This window comes from Pinus tabuliformis, chromosome 5_1 (assembly GCF_031772625.1).
Source record: "Pinus tabuliformis cultivar Carrire ecotype Pingquan chromosome 5_1, CPIR1, whole genome shotgun sequence".
Classification (NCBI taxonomy): domain Eukaryota; kingdom Viridiplantae; phylum Streptophyta; class Pinopsida; order Pinales; family Pinaceae; genus Pinus; species Pinus tabuliformis.
This window is the reverse complement of record NC_142305.1, coordinates 738,532,433-738,553,045: the sequence shown is the minus strand read 5'-3', so window position 1 is coordinate 738,553,045 and position 20,613 is coordinate 738,532,433.

Genomic DNA, 20,613 nt, shown 5'->3' with positions numbered 1-20,613 from the left:
ATATTGCAGCTGTAGGTTCTTATGGGACAAATTTACAGGAGCAAAACTTATAGGCAGGAAAACGTGATGATAAGTATCAACAACTGAAGCAAAGATTGCAACATTAGGGTGAAGGTGACAAGGATGAGGAGTATCACTTCAAGACATATGTCTTGGTCAAATTTAGGAACAAGATTTATGTGCCATATAATAGAGAGCTCAAGAAGCTTATCTTGAGAGAGTTTCATGTCAAGTCGTATTTAGGTCATCCGGATATCAAAATACTTTGACAATAGTTAAGAAGTTCTATCATTGGCCGAATTTGAAGAAAGATGTGGTTGAGTTTGTTGTGATATGTTTTGACTATCAGTAGGTAAAATCAAAGTGTAAGCATCTAGCTAGTTTGTTACAACTGATTCCAACTCTAGAGTGGAAATGGGAGGTCATTTCCATGGACTTCATTACAGGTTTTCCAAGGACATCGAAGCAACATGATTCTGTCATGGTTGTGGTTGATAGGTTAAGGTAGGTATCTCACTTCATTGCAATGAAGTATACTAACTCAACTACTGAGGTAACTCAGATCTTTATCAGGGAGATAATGAGATTGCATGGTGTTCCGAAGAATATTATATCAGACATAGATGCCAATTTCACTTCTAGGCTTTGGAAGGAGTTATTTGCAGTCTTGGGGATAAAGTTAGCTTTCAATATAGCTTATCATCTACTGATAGATGGGCAGAAAAAGAGGGTGAACAAGATTCTAGGGGACATGTTGAATATGTATTTCATTCATCAATAGAGTAAGTGGTAGGAGTATCTTCCATTGGTGGAGCTTGTTAGAAAATAAGAAAGGAAAAAATATTTTCTTTGTGTTGATAATTACTTGTGAGATTCTTATGTTCTTATTAAATTTCTTGTGCTCTTATCTTATATTAGTTCATCAAGAAATTACCAAAACAGTACCAACGAAGATAAAAAACGCAAGATGTAGGTGGGCAGCCAGGTAAAAACCCCAATCTAAGGGAAAATCAAGTCAATAACTATTCCTTCAATAGTTTCATGAGATAATAAGGGAGTCCTGACCGAGACACAAAATTCCTCCATACCAAGGCATCCCTTTCTTCCTTCTATAAATGATAACCCTTTCAACAACAACTTCGATGTAGCAACAACAACTGACAACAACAACTTCGACCTAGCACTAGCAACATCGACCTGGAAGCAATTGGCAACAACAACTTCAATGTAGTATTAGAGAATTTGATCTTCCTAGAAAGTTCACACCTGTGACAAATAGATGGCCCAAAACTTCGATATTGACCTTCCCTGCAATTCTCCTCCTTCTTTTTCAACTTCGCTCTTTTCAGCTGGCTCTTCTTGTAAATCAAACTTGTGTGAGTGAGTGTCCTCTAAATGAATCGAACTGCTCCAATATATATGCTTCTAGTGAGGTTGAATTACCCTGTTTGAGGCCGACTTGATCTCCTTGAGGCCGACTTGGTGTGGAGGTGACAAATAACTTATTTGACTCAATAATAAATCTTTTTAGATGACTCAGAAGTCCAAGAAGGGTCACTTTAAATGGACAATGACTTTAATGACTTAGTATAAATCCTAGAAGTCCTCAATGGGAAATTTTACCTAAAACATGTTGACCTAAGCATGAAATCCCATGCTTTAATAATTCGTAACAATAATAATAAATTCTTTTTCTTTCTTTTGATAAAGACATTTCATTATGACTCAAATATAATTTATGAAGACTAAACCTTGTTACATTCTTCAACACTCCCTCTTAACTAGGGAGTTATTCATACTTACATACACAAGTACATGGAAGATCTCAAAACACATGAACCATGAAGAGTTTAGGCACTTATATTGCCAAGAACTAGATTCCTGACCAGGGAAATCTATCTAGGTGGGACTTGTTGGCATTATGACACAGGTTTGGCGCTATGACACAGGTGTTGTCCTTGATGGAAACTCACACAGATGATAGATCATAGTGCAGCAGGTCAGAAGCAAAGAATTGATGATCAGACTACAAAGAATGAAGAAAGAAAAGTATATACGCAGGTTCACTATATACCAAGTCGTGTACACACGCAGGTTCACTATATACCAAGTCGCGTATATACGCAGGTTCGCTATATACCAAGTAGTGTATACACACAGTTTCACTATATACAAAGGCGCGTATATCGTACACACGCATTTTCATGCAAGGAAAGGCGCGTACATGTCAGAAAACTAAGTTTTGGGTCCGTGGTATTTGGACCTATGGTTTTGGACCTTGGTATTGCATCCGAAGTATTGAACCCAGGTATTGGGTCCCTAGTATTGGTTCTAAATGGTTTTGGACCATGGTATTGAGTAAGGCCTAAGACTATAAAAGGGGAAGGAGATCATTGGGCAAAAGCATTGACTCAAGCATTGAATATCTGATGAAGAGCAAGATCTAGAATACTGGTCATTGGGTAATTGTGCATAGCTGGATCTGAATCAAGGAGGAACCTGAGCACTAGAAGAAGGATAAGTTCTATTGATGGGTCAAGATCTTAAGGCTTGAATAGTAGTATCTTTGTGTTATTTTGATCTGTTATATTTGGCACATGACTTGATCTATAAATCTAATAATTTGGGTTTAACTGATGTCTGAATAAGTGAAAAGGGTAAATTATCTTTTATAGATCTGTACGCAGGTTCAGCACAGCAGAGGCGTGTATACATGCAGGTTCATTAATTCAAAACAACGTATACGTAGGTTGGCCTTAATACATCAACGTATGCATGTAGGTTCTGCATATTGAAGTAGCGTACGTCTCATGAAATATGTTTTAGCTACTTCTGTTTATTGTTGCAGTGTTCTGGGTTCAGGATTGGTTCTGGTTACTGTCACTGTATTCTGGTTACAACTTTCTGAGAAGTGATTGGTTGATTCAGTATTGGTTTGTACAAAGGAGATTGGTTGATGCAGATATAATTGATGTTTGATTGATGTTATTCATGGATCCAGTCTGAAAATTTATGAAACATGGTCCTTGGAAGAAAAGAGAAGGTTGTAGCCTTCTGTAGGTTAGCATCTACGTACCAGTACCTTAGCTAGTACAAGAGCTAAGGGGGTTGTAGCTCCCTTCCAGGAGAAGCTAGAGAACGAGAGAAGGTTGTAGCCTTCTGCAGGTAGCAGCCTGCATACTGGTATAAGACTGCACCAGTACAGAAACATTGTAAAATGAAGTTTCTAATTAAAAGAAGATAGAGACGAATTGCAGCAGGTGGTTTTCACCCACATTGGGTTTCCACCTTATATCTTGTGTTCTTATGTGTGACTGCGTGTTCTATTTTACTGTTCCTGGTTACTGTTTATATGGTTTGATGCACAGATTAATGATCAATATCTGAAGAATAATTTAAATTATGAGTCTGATGGTTATGCGCTGGTTTCCTTAACTGTAGTTGCGTACATACGCGGTTTTCACTAACTGAAGTAGCGTATACAAATCTGATTGTGAAATGAAAAATAATTGACCTGATAATACTGATTCACCCCCCCTCTCAGTATTATTTCCAACAGGACTAAGATGGACTAAAGCTTTCAGTCTCTCTAGGTACCATTAGGCTTACTTACTAACCATCAACCCAGGGAACTAGGTGTGTAATGCAAGGTTATACCTCTATGACCAGCACCACCTTTCCTACTACTTTAGGAACTAGAAATCAACACAAATGCCAGCCAAATGTCCTCCTAGGAATTTTACACAATTCCTCAATACATCAAATCTCTCTAACCTCAAGCATGCTTTTCAAGAACTTTGAGAGAATTACCTTAACAGTCACAATCCCAATCAGTAACAACCTTTCAAATAATCATGAGTAAAAAAAAATTGTTGGGGTCTTCAGACATATTGATTTTGCTTCACAATTTTATAACAATAGGAATTAGAGGCTTCCCAATTTTTTTTGACAAAGGTTTCCTCAATCATTCAACTTTCTTTCCTACTTCACATGTAGAAACCAAATATTTCTTTCCTTCTTTTAGCAACACCTCAATATTAACTCTCCAATTTCTTCGAGGTATCCATTATGATTATAATATACCCTCCCTCTCAACTTGGGAGATATCCTTCCTTTTATCTAGGCTCCCTCTTAACTTAGGAACTTATTTCTAAAACATCGAAGAATATTTCAAGGCTTCCATCATTCTCATCAGAGTCACCTTGATCATCATCATTGCATATAAATTCCTTCATCATGGTTATCAAGCAAATCAACTTTAGTTATGAACATCTTCATCATCTTGAAGATTATGTACCTGCACAACTTAGACAACAAGTACAACCAAATACATATATAATTTAGCATGAACTTACTATATCAAAATCATACAATAATGGAAGCATTAGACTTTAGAAATAAAATAACTAAACTTAGTTAGGTTCATAATCAACAAGGAACTCATACTTTAATACTTCAACTACTTGCTAAGGTTTTTGTCATATACCCTAGAATTCATCATCAAGACTTTTGAGCAACTTAATTAGGATAACAATCTTCATTATATCTAGGGTCTTAATATTTCTTCTAGAGATATGTCATACTCTACTATAATATCTTGCGAAACCTAGAAGCAATTCAAACAAGTACACTTACAATGCATTTAACAACTTTAGAATTCATATGTTAGACTTCTACTAGGATTTAATGCAAACCCTAGATTCCATCTTTGAAATGTTAAGCCTTAGATGCCAAAAATAATTCCCAATCACAACACAATAAAAAATATCAACTAAATGAGAAACTTCTACTAGGGTTTGTTGTAAACCCTAGATCACATTTGAAGAAATATCATCTCATCATATCCTAGAATATCAAACATCTACTAGGGTTAGTTACAAACCCTAGAACGTATCAACAAATAGATTAGAACAAATACATATATAATATAATCATGCACAATCATATCATAACATATATTAGACAAACCTAGTACACAAAAATCAATATATTTAAATTGAGACATATAACAATCTTGATTAGAGTAGGGTTTTGATCAGATAGACAATCATAAACCTAGGGTTTCATTCCTAGGAGCTTACTCTCGATACATAAGGGTTTTACTCATAAACCTTAATTTACCAAAATCTTAAGGTCTAGGAACACAGTACCATCTAATCCTAAAGGACCAGGGTTTCCATAACAATACTAAACATGACATTATCATCAAAATCCTTAGACATGAAAAGAATAACATTTTCTAGATTTGATCAATAACCTTAGGTAGACTAGGGATTTCACATTAGCATACCCTTAGGTTATGGTTTTTCAGAGAACCTATTAGGGTTTCAAAAACATGATTATTTAATGAGGGTAGATTCAATCTAATGATTAATCTCCCAAACAAGAATCTCTATGATTCAAAGGTCCTAGACATAACACTTGTTAGTAATGTAAAGCATATTTCTTTGAATGATTGAATATACCTTTATAACAAAGAGAAACAAAAATTATAGTTTAATACATACCTTTGAGTTTAGAAAAAACTTATAGGACATCAATTCCAATAGATGTTCTATGCTTTGTCTTATGAGGTCTTCTTCAAAGCCCTTGAGCATATCAACAAGCTTTTCCTAAACAAGGAAAACATGAAAATAAATGTTATTAGCATCTAGTGTAAACACATCTAGATAGGAAGAGGAAAACCAAATATAAAATATAATATAAGAAGTAGGATCGTTATCTTTGGAAAATTGGTGAGGGCTCCCTCTTAACCCAATCTTGAGGGATACCTATAACTTTAACAAAAAATTCAAAAATGTTTTTCCATAGTATGTTAAACCTATAAATATTAAAAATCAAAATAAAAAACAATTCAAAAACTTAGAGTAGAAGGACTCAGTATTATAAGTCCTTTATTTCCGATTCTTTGGCCTTGTGCTTCTTTAGAGGGAAACATTTTCATGATCCCTATTTCCCTTTCTATTTGTCGGATTCTCACGACAATCACTTTTATAGTGACCCATGTTGTGACAATTGTAGCATTCAATTTTGGATAGGTCTATATTCTTTCTAGGCCCTTTAGACTTCTTGAAATATCCTTTGTTCTTGTGATGAGAGGAATAGGCATTTGAAACTTTCTCCTCTTCATTCTCTTTGTTTCTTACTAGAGAAATTTTGACTTCTTCCTAATTGCATGTGTTCCGTTATCACTCAGAAGTCTTCCCTAGAAGTTATAAAAAGAAGGAATAATCTGAGGTAACCACAAACCTAATATTTTAGACTCGGGTCCTAGCTAATCTAAGTCCAGAGAGGGCTCTCTCTTTATAATTTAACTTTGTTTTAGGTGGGATTTCAGGCTAGTTCTTAGTGCTCATGAGATTTTGATTTTGATTGGGTGGTGGAATTCTGGGAATAGATGGGCAGAACAAGTCCTCAAGCCATTGGGCTATGGAGTCAATGAAAGAGTGGCTTAACTATATTAGATCAATTTCCAAAGGATGAGTTCACAGGGGAGGCTAGCACAACAAAAATCAAATCTGTAGGTTCAAATGGATGAGGTAGTCCTAACCAGGGCAAAGGGCAATGAAGAATCCTTAAACCAGGATCAAGATGAAGAACAGAAGGAGATCAGTAGCAAAGGGCAACTAAGAATCCTTTACTATGGACCAAAGGGGGGGAACTACGGAAGTAAGGGAGCAATTAAGAATTCCCAGACTAAGATAGTTTAGCAGAAAACAGTGAGAAAGTAAACAGTCAAGATAGAGAGCATTAAAGCTAATTCTGAAATATCATTCCTTGTTTACTATTCAGATTTCATAGAGAAACATGTGAATATTTATAAACATGAAGAGAAAATAGTAATAAACACAAAGAGATATTACTTATTTGATTTCCACTATGCACAAGAATCCTGTGAAATGTCTTTATCTTTATTTCATGATCCAGTAAGCCAATCCAGTCTTGATTACAATAGCTCCTTAACTTGATATGAAATGTCTATAGATGTCTTTTAATCCACCCTAATTACTTCGAAATGTGAAGTATTTATACAAAAAATATTACAAAATATCTCATAACAGTTTGATAATTATTCTAGGAAATCAAAAATATCTTCAAGCATGAAGATAGAGACAGATGGAAAACTGCTTCTTGCTGCCCTTTTTATTGTGATTGTGCTGGCTGTTGTAGTTTGAATCTGGCTTTTTTAGTTGCTTGATATCTATATGTTGGAATGACTTTATGTCTTTAACCTACTAATACTCTTTACCTGCTACACTTTGACCCAGTTTCACCTATTTTACCTGACTGCCATATAGATTTACTGCAGTAACTTTATAGTAAGTCTGTTAATTTTACCCACCCTTCATCTTTAGGTAATTTTATCTTCAACATCTTTCTATATGTCTCATCATCTTCGGTGTACTTGAAAAAATTTGGCTTGTTGACGAACATGTGCTTTACCTCATGCTCTAGGAAGAACAGATTTTCCAAATTATAATACAATACCTTTCTTGTGGGCAAAGCTTTTACCCCTGAAGTACTAGCTTGGTCATTGGCCAATTTGTTTAGTCTTTCAACGTAGTCCTCTTGGGTCATAAGCTTGTCATGAATAACCATAGGACTGGGAAGGCCTTTTTCCCTCAAAATACCAAACTTTGTCATGAATCTATCAATATCAGCTTGTATGCTTTGGCATTTCTTCTCAAGATTGAGCATAAGGTTCCTTTTAGTAAGAATCTTCTTGATTTCTATGATGGTCCTTGTCCTATCTTCTATGCCTAGTTCATCCAGCTGATACCTAGTCTTTCTATTCAAAAGTTTTATCAGTTGGTTGGCCTCCTCGGGCTTGTCCCCCAGCTCTTCTCTTGTCTTTTGAATTGCTTTGGTGGCCACTTTCACCAGTTCAGTCTGCTAAAAAATTACTTGAATTGATGGCCAAACATCATTGGCAGAGTCAATGATGTTGGACCAGAGCATCTCCTTTATATCTCCTAGTGGCTGTTGCAATGTTGAGTCATTTTCAAGGATTTTTATCCTTTCACCCATTCTGTGACTCTTCTGAGCTTCTTCTTTCTTCTGTATTTGTGCAAGTTTGCAGTTAGTTTCCAAACTTGACACTTTTTCTCTAAGCCTTTTAAGCTCTGTAGCTTGGATGGTCATTTCCTCCATGGCTTTTACTAATTCAGTTGTCTTCTTTGTAGATGTACTTGCACTTGTAGATGTACCTGTGATTGGCATAGCTGTAGCTGGTGGAATTGTTGGTGCTAAGGAAGCAACCAATGTAGAGGGCACTGCTGTAGAGACTGTAGGAATGACAGTCTGTGGAGTGGTGGCCAACTCACTCTATTTAGACTGAATCAAGTTGCCTAGCTCTTTCTCTGTTTCCTTTAATTGATCATTTAGCTTAAGGACTAAGTCCATAAGCTCTCCCTGTTCCTTCTGGGTTTCTAGTACTTCAGCTGTTTGTGGATGATGCAGATGAGGGATTTTGAGCTGCTTTTTCAAGGCAGCTATGTCATCATTTTTCTTTTTGATTAGCTTTTCTGCAGCCTTTACATCCTTGGGATCATGTCCCAACTCTATGATTAAGTCCTCTAAGGACTTTATCCTGGTATCCTTGGCCTGTGAAGAGGCCTTTTCTAGTTGGAATTGTGCTGATATATTATTTAGTGAATTTTGTAGTTGATGTGCTACAATGGCCTTGCTGGTCAATGTGGAATAGACCATTTCTCCAGTCTGTTTGTGCAATTCTATTTGGTCGATAGGATGTATATCTTTCGCCAGCACCTCAAAGTCTGTCTTCAAGTAATCTGCTATAGACCTGGGCTGCTATATGGTAGGCTTCATGAAAGTCATTTGCATCTTACCTTCTTTTACATCAAAGGTTGACATTAGCCTTGTTTGATTAGTGGGAGCCATTTTAAGGGATTGTGCATAGCTCTGAGCCTTCAACCTTTCGTTTTTGGCCGTTATCTCTTTGTATTTCTCTCTAATGTCATGGTCCTGGCAAGTTGGAGCTCTAAATGAGGATACTTCCACACTCTGTTGTCTTTCCAGCATTCGAGCCTGTGCAGTGGAAGGTTCTTGTGTTCTTCCAGAGGGAGTAGCTTGCCTGCTCTCTGCCCTTTCTGTACCTGTGGCTCCAATTGTTTCCTTTGTAAACTCTTGTTCTAAAAAAGGATTTAACCTTTGCCTTTTGACATAAGTTTGTGCAACAGGTCTGCTAGAAGGAGTGGCCTCCTTCCTATCTCTTTTGGGATTCTTCTCCACATTTAGAGGAGTCTATACAATAGGAGGAGTACTCATGATGTGTTTTCGCTGAGCCAGCTCTTCTAATATGTCCCGTTGCTCTGATTTTTCTTGCTCTCGAGGTCCTTCTTTTGCTTGTTGCTCACTGTGTTCTTGTGTTTCCCTTTGGGACAAGGATTCTCCTGGCACCTGTACAAAAGAATCTTCATCAAGTCTCCTTTCTAGATCAATCAACACATTATCAACAACAACTTCTATGCTATCTCTGTCTACTAAAGTGTTCTCCACCCATTCTAGTTGATTTGCATATTGTTCTATCTCAGGAATTTTGTGGTGGATATAGGGAGACAATTTGTTCTTTTGTCTTCTATTATAGATGAAATCAAAAGGGTCATATCTCCATATGAAGCTTTGTTTTAGTTTAAGCCTTTGAAGGATTTCTTCTGCTTCCTTTCCAGCTTCTCCATTGTTGCATATAAAGGGGCCTAGTTGGTCTTTTATTTTGAGTTGAGCTTTCTTCTTGGCCTTTACAAAATGTACCTCATCTGAATTAATTATTTGCCTGTAGTACTCCAGAGCAAACAATCTCATGGGGAGGTATCTTGGTAGTTTGTATGGTGCTAACTCACAGCCATATATCCTGATTTCAGTGTGATTTTGGTACAAGTACCAATCTCCCACTCTTTATTGTTTGGACAGGTATAGGACCCTCCTGATATCTGCACTGATCCTGGGGGGAGGACTTCCTAACAACATGGTTGCCACTGGGTGCACAAAAATATCTATGAAATCTGTATAAGTATATGGAGAGTCATATTGGTGGATTAATGAGGTCCAAAAGACTATTGATATAGGGTTTCCTCTGGTATCAAGCTTTTGAAGTGTAAATGGCAATTTATCAACTTGATAGTATAGGAAAAGATGATATAAAACTGATGAGTACTTGAAAACTCTTTCATTGTCCATTCTCATGAATTGATCATGCATTTTATCTGCAATGAATTTGGCATAATCAAACATGATGGCAGGGGGCTGTCTAGGGGTGTAAATGGACATGAAGGCTATAATAATCTCATCAACAAACTCACTGGTAGTCTGGCCTAAAACACTAGACATCATTGATATAATGTCTCGGCCAAGTTCAGAGAATATGGTCCACATGTATGGGGGAGGGTCCTTTGGAATGTTTTCTCCTCCACAATGATGGTCTAGCATAATTGAGCAAGTTTAGTGGAGGTGATTGTAGGGAATTTGTCAAGCAAGTCTCCAATAGAAATGGGGTTAGGTTTTTCCCTGGTTGCAACTGCAGTATTTCATTAATGGATTCACCAGTGATGGTGAATAATATAGTATGGTCGGGAGTCATCACTGCTCTTTGGCTAGGACTATAGTTCATATGGCAATAGTGGAGAATTTTAGGGAAGATATGAACTCTAGGAAATTGGTACTTGGGTAAACCTTATTCCCAAAGACCTATTTTTTTTGCATGGTTTAAGTACTGGTCCCTATACCTGCAGTATAACTTTAGTGGGGATTCATGGACATATGTGTCTTTGATTTGGAAGTCTTTGTCTACCACAGGGAGATGGTCTAAGTCTCGGTGGGGAGTAGTAATTGGTAGGACATTCAGTGCAACTGGAGCAGCTATTCTTGGTTCTTGTGGATTCAAGAATGGGGGAAAAAAGTTTTCAGTCAAATTGGGGGCAAATTGGTTCAATTCAGAGTGGTTTGGGGTTGTTGGGCAATTGTTTTACTTAATTACTTAATAACTTTAAAGCAATTAAGTAACAAGTTTGGGAATTAGAGAGGGTTTCTCGGTGAATTCGGATAAATACCTGGTTTTGTCTCTGAACGGGTTGATGGGCGACTGTGCATGGTTTGTAAGAGGCATACATGATTGAAGAATGGACTGGATGTTCAACAGCTTTAGCAGGTTTCCAGTTGGATGTGAGTTGGCAGTTGCATGGAGGTTTGAGCATTTTGCACAATAAAACTGAAAACAATGAGTTTATTTAGTTTTATTTCTAAAGTCAACCAATTTGGTGGGTATATGGGGAAAGGTACATTTGGCATAAAGTGGGGGATGAGAAGTTTTGTCATCTAGCGGGAGGCGGTAAATGGGTTTGGTTCGCACTGCTTTCGGGTCGGAGCGGTTTCGGGGGGAGGTCGCTCGATGTCATTTATCGGGCGACACGTAGCATTGGGGTCCAAAGCGAAACCACCCATATCGGGTGGGTAAAGTTTGACCTTTGGAAGCCGCCCGATATGATCGATTGCCGTTAGATTAATAAGGGCCAATCGAACAGTGGTAGGGGTGAAAGGTTTGAACGAATGTTAAATGGAGGGGCCCGACGAAGGTTTTAAAAGCAGCAAGATTAAGTTAATCAGGGATTATGGTGTGGTTAGGGTGTCGGGGGCGATTTCATTGGCGGGGTTGACTATCAATTAACCGCAGATCGGTTAATCAATTTCTTTTATTTGAATAGGGTTTATAAAGTTTATGTTTCAAACTTTTCGGGGCGGGATATTAATATAAGGGTTTTATATAACTATAGGGGAAGGGTTTATTTCTTTGGGAATTAATATACATATAAGTGTTAGAAGTTAATATGATATTGGTGGAGAATGAATAAAACGCTAAGTATAATGCATTTCTTTCTTTTGTTTTGTCACAAACATTATACTTAGGTTAAAGTAGTTTTTTGGTTTTTTATGAGAAAAAGGGTCTTTTCATGGGGGAATGATCACTTTTTCTAGGATAACAAAGTTTTATCCTTAGAGAAAGGGGTTTATTAGGGGAAAATGATTTTTCCTTAGGAAAATGATGTTTTTCTTGGGAAAAGGGATTTGTTGGGGAATATGAGTGAATTTGAAGGGGGTGAAAGCTTATGAGGGGACTTTTAGCACTTAGGACCTATAAGTTATTGGTCTGAGGGTCTGGTCCCTCTAGAAGTCAGAGAAATTCTTTGAGCCCCTTTAACTTAAGATTTTAGGTACTTTAAGACTTTTCTTGGAAATTAGTTAAGTGGAAAATGTAATGAATGAGGGAGGTTAATCAATTGGCTTTGTGTGCTTTGATAAATGCTCAATTTTCATCCATACTTAGAATTTTGATGATGAAGGTGAATAATATGATCTTATCTAATCAATCATCACAATTCTACAACCATTCTTCTATTTAACCATCTATCATCCTACCATTTTTACTTCTCTTTATTAGGGTGCACTTAAACTGGCAAACCCTTTATCAAAACTTTTTTTTTTTCCTTTTACAAAAGTAATCTATCTAAGCCTAATATTATTACATCCAAGGGCTCAGATTAAACAGTTGAGCTCCTTTTATTTACTCTACCTATCTACTTATCTGCCAAGATTAAATAGTTTGGTTAGATTTTATTCTCTATCTCTAAGCATAAAATTGAAAACATAAAATGGCCAAGTTTAAACATCTTGACCATCCATGGATTGTGGCAAAGGTAAACAAGCTGAACACAATCTTTTATTCTACATCAAAAGTAAATAGTAGTGGCATTTTGACTTGCACACTTTCATGGTATTTTTCTTTCTTGGGGTTCATTTTTTCATCTTTTTTGACCTTTTTATTCTTTTTGTCCTTTGATTTTTCTTTTAGGACATATCCTCTTTACATTTTTTAATTTTTATTTTTATTTTTTTGAATATGGAAAACATTTGCAGAAAGCAAAGGTATGTACATATTACAGATTTAATCTCAGCCATTCAAAAATTATGACTCCTATTGGTATAGGAACCTAATAGTGGCTCCACTTGGGGATGGCATTTCCTGGTGAAATGTCAAGAACTTGTAGATCAATGGCCTTCCGAACTGCTGTGATTTAACTCCTACAACTTTTTCCTTTCCTTTATTGCATTATTGTATTTATGACAGTGAAACTTTTGAAGCTTAGGGTCTTCTCCTCAGGCTTCAACTCCAAAATTACCATCCAATCAACACTAAACTTTTGAAGAATAAAATATATACAAGTGATTAGTGAAATCAGTGACTAGGATCAATGTAGTGCTTAAGCATTCGACCATTAACTGGTCCTCCTTCTACTTCTACACCATCCAATTCTTTGAGGAAAAAAGCATTATTACCCCTAAAATCATAAATGATGTAAGGGCCTTTCCATAGGAAGTCAAACTTCCCATGTTTACCTTTATCCTCCCTTCTTGAGTCCCATTTCAAAACTTTATCTCCTAGGTAGAAATCTTCTGCCTTAGTCCTTTTGTCAAAATCTTTCTTGATTCTCTCCTGCACCACTTGGGATCTGACATACACTTCTTCCCTGGTATGCTTTAAGTGGATTGTCTGGTTGATCCTCCTTTGAATATCATTTGGCTCAACCTATGCATCTTGGAGCAACTTCATCACTGGAGTTACCAAGAAAGATGGGAAAACAACCTCCATTCCATAGACTAGCTAATAAGGACTGGTACCAATGGATTTCTTTATGGTCAGCCTATCTGCCCACAAGGCATTTACTAGCTTCTTGTTCCAGGTTTTCTTGTTATCTTCCAACAATTTTTTGATGATATTCACTAAGCTCTTGTTGGAAGAATCTGCTAGTCCACTTCCTTGGGGATAATAAGCTGTGGAGTGACCCAGGGTTATTGATATTTGTTGCAGAAATCAATCATCCTCTTTGATTTGAAAGATGATGCATTGTCTGTGATGATTTTGGTTGGGTAACCGAATTTGGATAGAATGTTGGCCTCAAGGAAACCTATTATGATAGTATCAGTAGCCTGTCTTGAGGGTATGGCTTCTATCCACTTTGTAAAATAATCTGTGTGTTTCAGGGAAAACTAGTGTCGATTTGAACTACTAGTCCCACTAAGATGGGTAGCTATCTTAGAAACAAACAATGAAAGCTTTTCAAGAGTTCCTTTAAGTGTGAGAGATGAAAGAGAAGAAAAGAGGATGAACCTGGACCTTCCGCTTTGATCCTTGCTTGATTTCTCCTTTCCTTGATAGAATTTTCCACTCCTCTCCTACTTGTCCTGCTTCAAAGAGTACTTGTAGAGTCAAAGTAACAGCAAACTATCAAAGCATCTCTATCTAAAACATCATAAACAATGTGGAATCAGAAACACATTGACCATACAATTGCATTCATAAACAATAAGATTCACAAATACATGATTATATGGAGGAAAACTCAAAGAACTTTTTTAATAGTAATGTGAGAGAGGATTACAACCTAGCTGTCTAATCCAGCATCATCCTCCCAGTTGTAGAAGCCCTCTTCACCTCATGAACAAGCAAATCACCGAACAATGCAATGTCTCTTCTCACCGACAAACCAACAACACTTCCTTACAAAATACAAAATACAAAATTCCAGCCTCCAGATCTCTTAGATGAGGGATCCATTTATAGATGTCTTGCAAGGGTGTGAGTCAGCTCTGGGTTTTTGATTAGTATCATTCCACTGATAGTTGTTGGTTCCACTTGGAGATTTCTTTGATCTCTTACTCATCCCTGGGTGAATTTAGAGAGGCAAGTGTCACAGGAGAAGTTTCTGGAAGATTCCATGATGATCCACTTAGCAAACTATCTATGCCATTTGTCTATTCTCACTCATCGCACCCCACAGAAGGCCATTTCAGTATGCATCATACCTGGCCAGTTTGGCAGTTAGTATGCATCGCACCTTGCCCGTGGAGCAGTCTGTATGGTCTAGTTTTGGCCAGTTCTGAGTAGTTTTACAAGTGGAACTTCTGGGAAATGATGTAATTAGTTGACCATGATCCTTTAGGGTATGAAACAACACTTTTGGGGACTTAAGGAGCCCTTAGTTTATGGACATATGAGTTTGGGGTTGTAGTGCCCAAATATGTCTATAACAGCTGCCCCCTAAAGCATGAGGTCGTTAATCTTCTGATGTTGGGTGAAATGTTTTATCATGAGGATCTGAGGTATTCGTAGTGGAAGGTGACCTGTATAAGATACAATACAGTACATTATCATCATATTATTTTCATGATCTAGTTGAAGTAGGCATTCCCATGCTCATCTTTATAATTTCATTTTCAGGTACATAGGACAGACAATCGTCTGCTGTTGCAGATTAGTGATTCTTTGCATGAAGAGTCATCTTCCATGGCTTAGATGACTATCTGTGCAGCTTCTGTGTACAATTGATGTCTTTATTTTCCTGAATATATCACAGCCCGGATGGATGAAACTAGATTCGGGGTCTTCAAAACTCGTCCAATCTTCACCCGATGTAGAAGTCGATCCATGTGAAAATATGTTCTGAAGTCGAACATCGAAAGACATCGCCTGATTACCAGCCAATGATGTGAGCTGTTAACAGACACGAGAGGAGTCACTGATAATGATGATGACCCTCAAGGTACTATAGTACAATTCACGTGGTGTGAATATATGAGCCGATGTCGAACACCACGCAAAGTCTTTTGGTCGAAGGTCATTGATGTAAACCTGTTGCTGAAAGTGAGAAACTTGCCATTGAGGCATGCAAGCTTCAAAGTACTGAAAGGGTTGTTTCTAAGTCAACTTCTTCGATAATGAACTCATGTCGAAAAGAAGTGACCTATCATAGGAGGACCTTGATGTATCCCACATCTACGACGTGAAATGGAGCAAATGATTTTTGTGGAGGTGAAAACGATTTGATGATATAAGGTTTAGGAAGGGCGGCCATGAAAAATGAAGGGTGGATGTAATAAAGTGGATGAGGCGTTTGCTGGATGGTGAATTCTCTGAATGACTTCTCTTGAACATATTGGTGACACTGGTATGGACTGGTAGCGTTAACCCCATGGATGGTATGGAGGACCAATGGTGATGGTGAACAAAAAAAACCAACCCAACTCAATCACGGTGATGGAGTGAAAGTGTCATGTTCAAGAGCGACCTGCTACCAATAAAGTTCTTCAAGTTTTCTTCCCATTTTCCCCAGTCATTGCTGACCAGTACCTCTTTATTTTTGACAAGCTTGAGGAGGATAACATATGCTTGGTCTATAATTTTCCCTTTAGGAAAACCTGTCGCTTTGTGTTTAGCGAGCCTAGCATCAGTGAGACTCGTTCTTGTTTGGGTGGACAAGTTTGTCGCTATTGTTTTAACGAGTTTAACGACAAAGATAACTCGGTCATTTTCATGTTTAGAGAGTTTGAAAAGGGACAAAAAGGAGACTCCAATAGTCCTTTTTCGTGGCATAATCCCTTAAGTCCGAAAAAGTATAAAATAATACGAAAGGGATGTCTTTTCAATAGATTTAACGAGCCGACAAAGGCAAGTGCTCGATATTTTTGTTTGATAATCCCTCAGGTCCAAAAAGATTAAAATATATGAGAGGGATGGCATTCCCTTTACTTTAATGAGTTGGAAAGGCCAATAGCTCGACAATATTTTTATGTTTAATGAGTCTAGAAATAGTTTAAAAGGGACTCGTTTTTTTTTAGGAATGAGTGGTATTTCTGGGTAGCAGTTGGTTCCAGGTAAGTTTGGAACTTCTCAAAACATGGCAGTGTGAAGAGGGTGGCAATCAGAATCACTCATCGCAGATGTTCCTCAAAAGGGTAAATAATCAAGTGGAAGCGTATGGTCGGCCAAATGAATGGAGGTGATGGTAGGAACACAACCAAGGTTCAAAAGGGCTGATAGCAAAGCGATCACAAAGGTTATTTACCAAAGGTGGTTTCATTTTTTAATGAGCTTGAATCAGGAGAAACTATGCTCAGTGCAGGTTGATTTTTTAACGAGCTTGAACCTTGTGAGAACATTGCTTTTTTTCCTTTTTATGTAAGCTAGGAATGACCAAACTATAAAGCTAAAAAGCTAAAAACGCTAAAAAGCTAAAAAATGAAATTGGTCGTTTTTTCTTGTATAAAAAGGTTTGCATGCCCCCAGCATAAAAAAAGTCTTCAGTAACCATATGGAAACTTATTGTGGTTAAGCAGGATGATTTTCTGTCAATACTTAGACAAAATACTTCCTGCACTTTGTCTGCCAAATAGACAAAGGTGAAAGGTCACTCGGACCGATCACATAACTTACAGCGAAACTTATCTCTACAGCTGGGTTTGTCCGCAAAATAGACAAGGGCGCATGCCCCCTAAACTTCGTTACATTCACCAAACTCCTCGCGGTAATTAGGTGGATGGAATGAAGGTTCCTTTACGAGATCAAGTGAAAGACTCGACTTGGAACTTTGCTCAACCTTGTTTCATTTTTTAATGAGCTTGACACAAGACAAGGAATTCTGCTCAGATCCTTGGTTTCATTTTTTAATGAGGTTGACACTAGTCAATGAACTATCCTCTAGTGACCTTTGATCACAACTCGTAAGGGGTCATGAAGGAAAGATTTGGTTCCAATTCCCCCAGTACATATTGTACCACATCACTTAATTGAGTCACGTCAGTCAGATTTTCAACTATGAAAACCTCGTTGTGATTGACACTATCAAAATGGTCAGAGTCCTTCTTAATATTTGATGATGTAGAAGATATCATATCACAGGTTTCCACTGTGGCCACTTCCGCGAGATTACTTGGAGGCGGGAGGGCAAAAGTACCCATTAAGGATGAGTCTTTTAGGAGACCTACTTCGATATTTTCAAGTGATTGAGAACTTCCATGGATTAATGGAATGCTTCCAGTAACTTGTGAACTGTTGGGGAAAAAGGTTAGTTGGTCTATGATTGTAATTCTGCCTTGGAAGGGAAATGAAATCTTTCTAAAATATGTCAACACAACAACAACCATAGCATAAATCCAGGGCCTTCCTAGCAAGATATTGTAGTCAAGGTTTCCATCAATGACCTCGACTTCAATTTCTACTATCTTGCCCCCCAGTTCAACTTGCAAGTTACTTAATATCCCATACGGCGTGTATGTTCTTCCATCGAATGCTTTTAATGTCGTTGATGATCATGACAAGGGTGGCGAGCCTAAAGTTTTCCAGCAACTCATTGACATAATACAGGTAGATGCCCCCTCATCAATGATTGTTCGATGAACAGTTTTGTTGAGGGCTTTTACCTGTATAAGGAAAGTGAGTTGTGTCGGTAACTAAGGTTCGTATCCTTTATGATTAAAGGCCACCAGATTGGAATCCGCTGGATCAATCCCACCTATCGCTGATAACAAAGCCTGCTTTTGGGAGGGGCAATTCTGCAGTACTTCAAGTGTCGACATAGTGGATGGTGATTGGGCTAGATCCTCCACTATATTATAATTTTGTGCTACTCGGGCACAAGGATTAAATGTCGATTTATGTACTACTCCCTTTGGCAGTTTTATAGTTAATTCAGGAATGATGGGTGGAACAACTTCTGGTGAGGTTGTTGTTGAACTACTAGGTTGATATGTAGCCTTGTTGTTCGACGATTGTGGATTTCCATAATCTTTATTCCTTGTCGATATCAAAGCATCATTTTGCTATTTCGAGATGGATAGCATAAGCACTTGGGATGGGGAAGCATGATCGATAGCAACCAGGTTTGTTTCTGGGCTCGGAAATGGATTAGTCAACACTGCTGGGGTATTTGAAGTTTTTAAAAATTTCATAACCTTAGCTTTATGTGGACAATCTTTCATGAAATGCTTGTCGTCGCATATGTAACATGGATAATGAGGTTTCTTTTGCCCAGTAGGGTTTTCATAAGATTTTTCAGGAGGTGAATTTTCCTGTTTCTTCTTATTATTTTTCCTTTTCTTCTTGCCCCTTGGTTGCTTAGGATTTTTTCCCTTGTCGATTAACATGACATTAACCTCTAAGCCGAGAGGTTATTCATCTGCTTTTTGACTAGAAATTGTACGAGCTTTTTTAGATGTAGCCTTTGTGGTTTTCGTGCTTGTGGTACCGATCACGCCATCATTGGCATGAGAGTCCTTGTTTGATTTAGGAGGGGGAGAAACGAAAAATTCTAGTCTAGGAGCATCAGGAATTTTGTCGTAGAGCATGCCAGACTGAGTATAGATCAAGTCTAAATATTATGCATGAGCAATGACTTGCTCTTCAGTGACAACTCCTCCCTTAGCCACATCCTCTGTAATAGAGGGTAACAATGACTTTATAAACCATTCAGCCAAAAGCTGATCAGGAACATACATCTTCACCATTCTTCGATGACATTGTCACTCATGAATATGATTAGATATGTGAGTGGTTGTCATCTGTTTAAAGTTGGTAAGGAGTTTTGTCCCTGTTTCGTACCTTATGTGTAACTAAAAATGGGTTAAAAAGGTAGTGGCAAGGGTGCTGAAGTTATCAAACGAAGCTCTATGCAATTCTATATACCATTTTGCTGTCAGACTAGTTAACGTTCGCTGGAAAAGGAGAAGCCTAATTGAATCATCATTCAGGGTGTTGGATGAACACCACAAATGGAATGTCATTACATGATTCGATGGATCTTCACCTAGATTTCCATTGAATTTAGGAATATCAGAGGGATGTTTATGAGGAATCGCAGGCCACCAAGGGGCATAAGAAATTGGATCATTCGTCAACCAGTTTAGATTTGGTAATTCTAGAGTTGCTACAAAGGGCAACTGTTGATTCAAGTTAGGCGAAGCATACCCAGGATAAGATGGAATCGCCTGAGCAGTAGGTCTTTGCATACTAGCATAATGTATTTGATGCTGGTAAATTTGATAAGGTTGATGGGCATAACCATTATAGTATGGTTGTTGATAACTGTTTTGGAAATGCAGTTGCCCGTTACTTACAAAGCCTTGTTGCTCAGGTCCTTGGTATGATTGCTGGAATTGCGGTTGTTGATATTGCACTAGCCATGGTTGTTGGACCATTTGCTGTTGTCCAATATTGGATGATTGACCAAGATGCGGAGTGATAGTACCTGTTTGAGCCTGAGTCGCTCCAGGTAAGGAGGCACTAACCTGAGGTTGTGATTGAATCATGGAGATGAGAGGCTGTTGTATTGCAACATGAGAAACTTGAGGTTGACACACAACAAGTAGCGCTTGTACTTGCGATACAGTTACAATAGCAGGTGTAGTGGGAATATTCAACACAGGATGGACTGGTTGCATTGAATATACAACCCTTGGTTGTTGAGGCAGTATTGGTACCCAACTGCTGGATGTAATTCCAGTTTGACCTGAATTTTGTTGTAAAATCTCATATGGTTGTTCTCCGGGAGCAAACAATGAAAAGGCATACCGCCCCCCATATGGTGGCAATCCAGTGATTAAAGGGTAGATCAGCCTTTGAAGACATATTGGATCAACTTGTTGAGTTTCAACATAAGAAATACCAGATGAGATTCCAGATGAAGAAATAGGAACAGACCATGTCGTCGAAACAGTCCCTGAGTGGACTCTGGCTTGTTGTTGATAACTAGTCGGGACAGATGGTATACT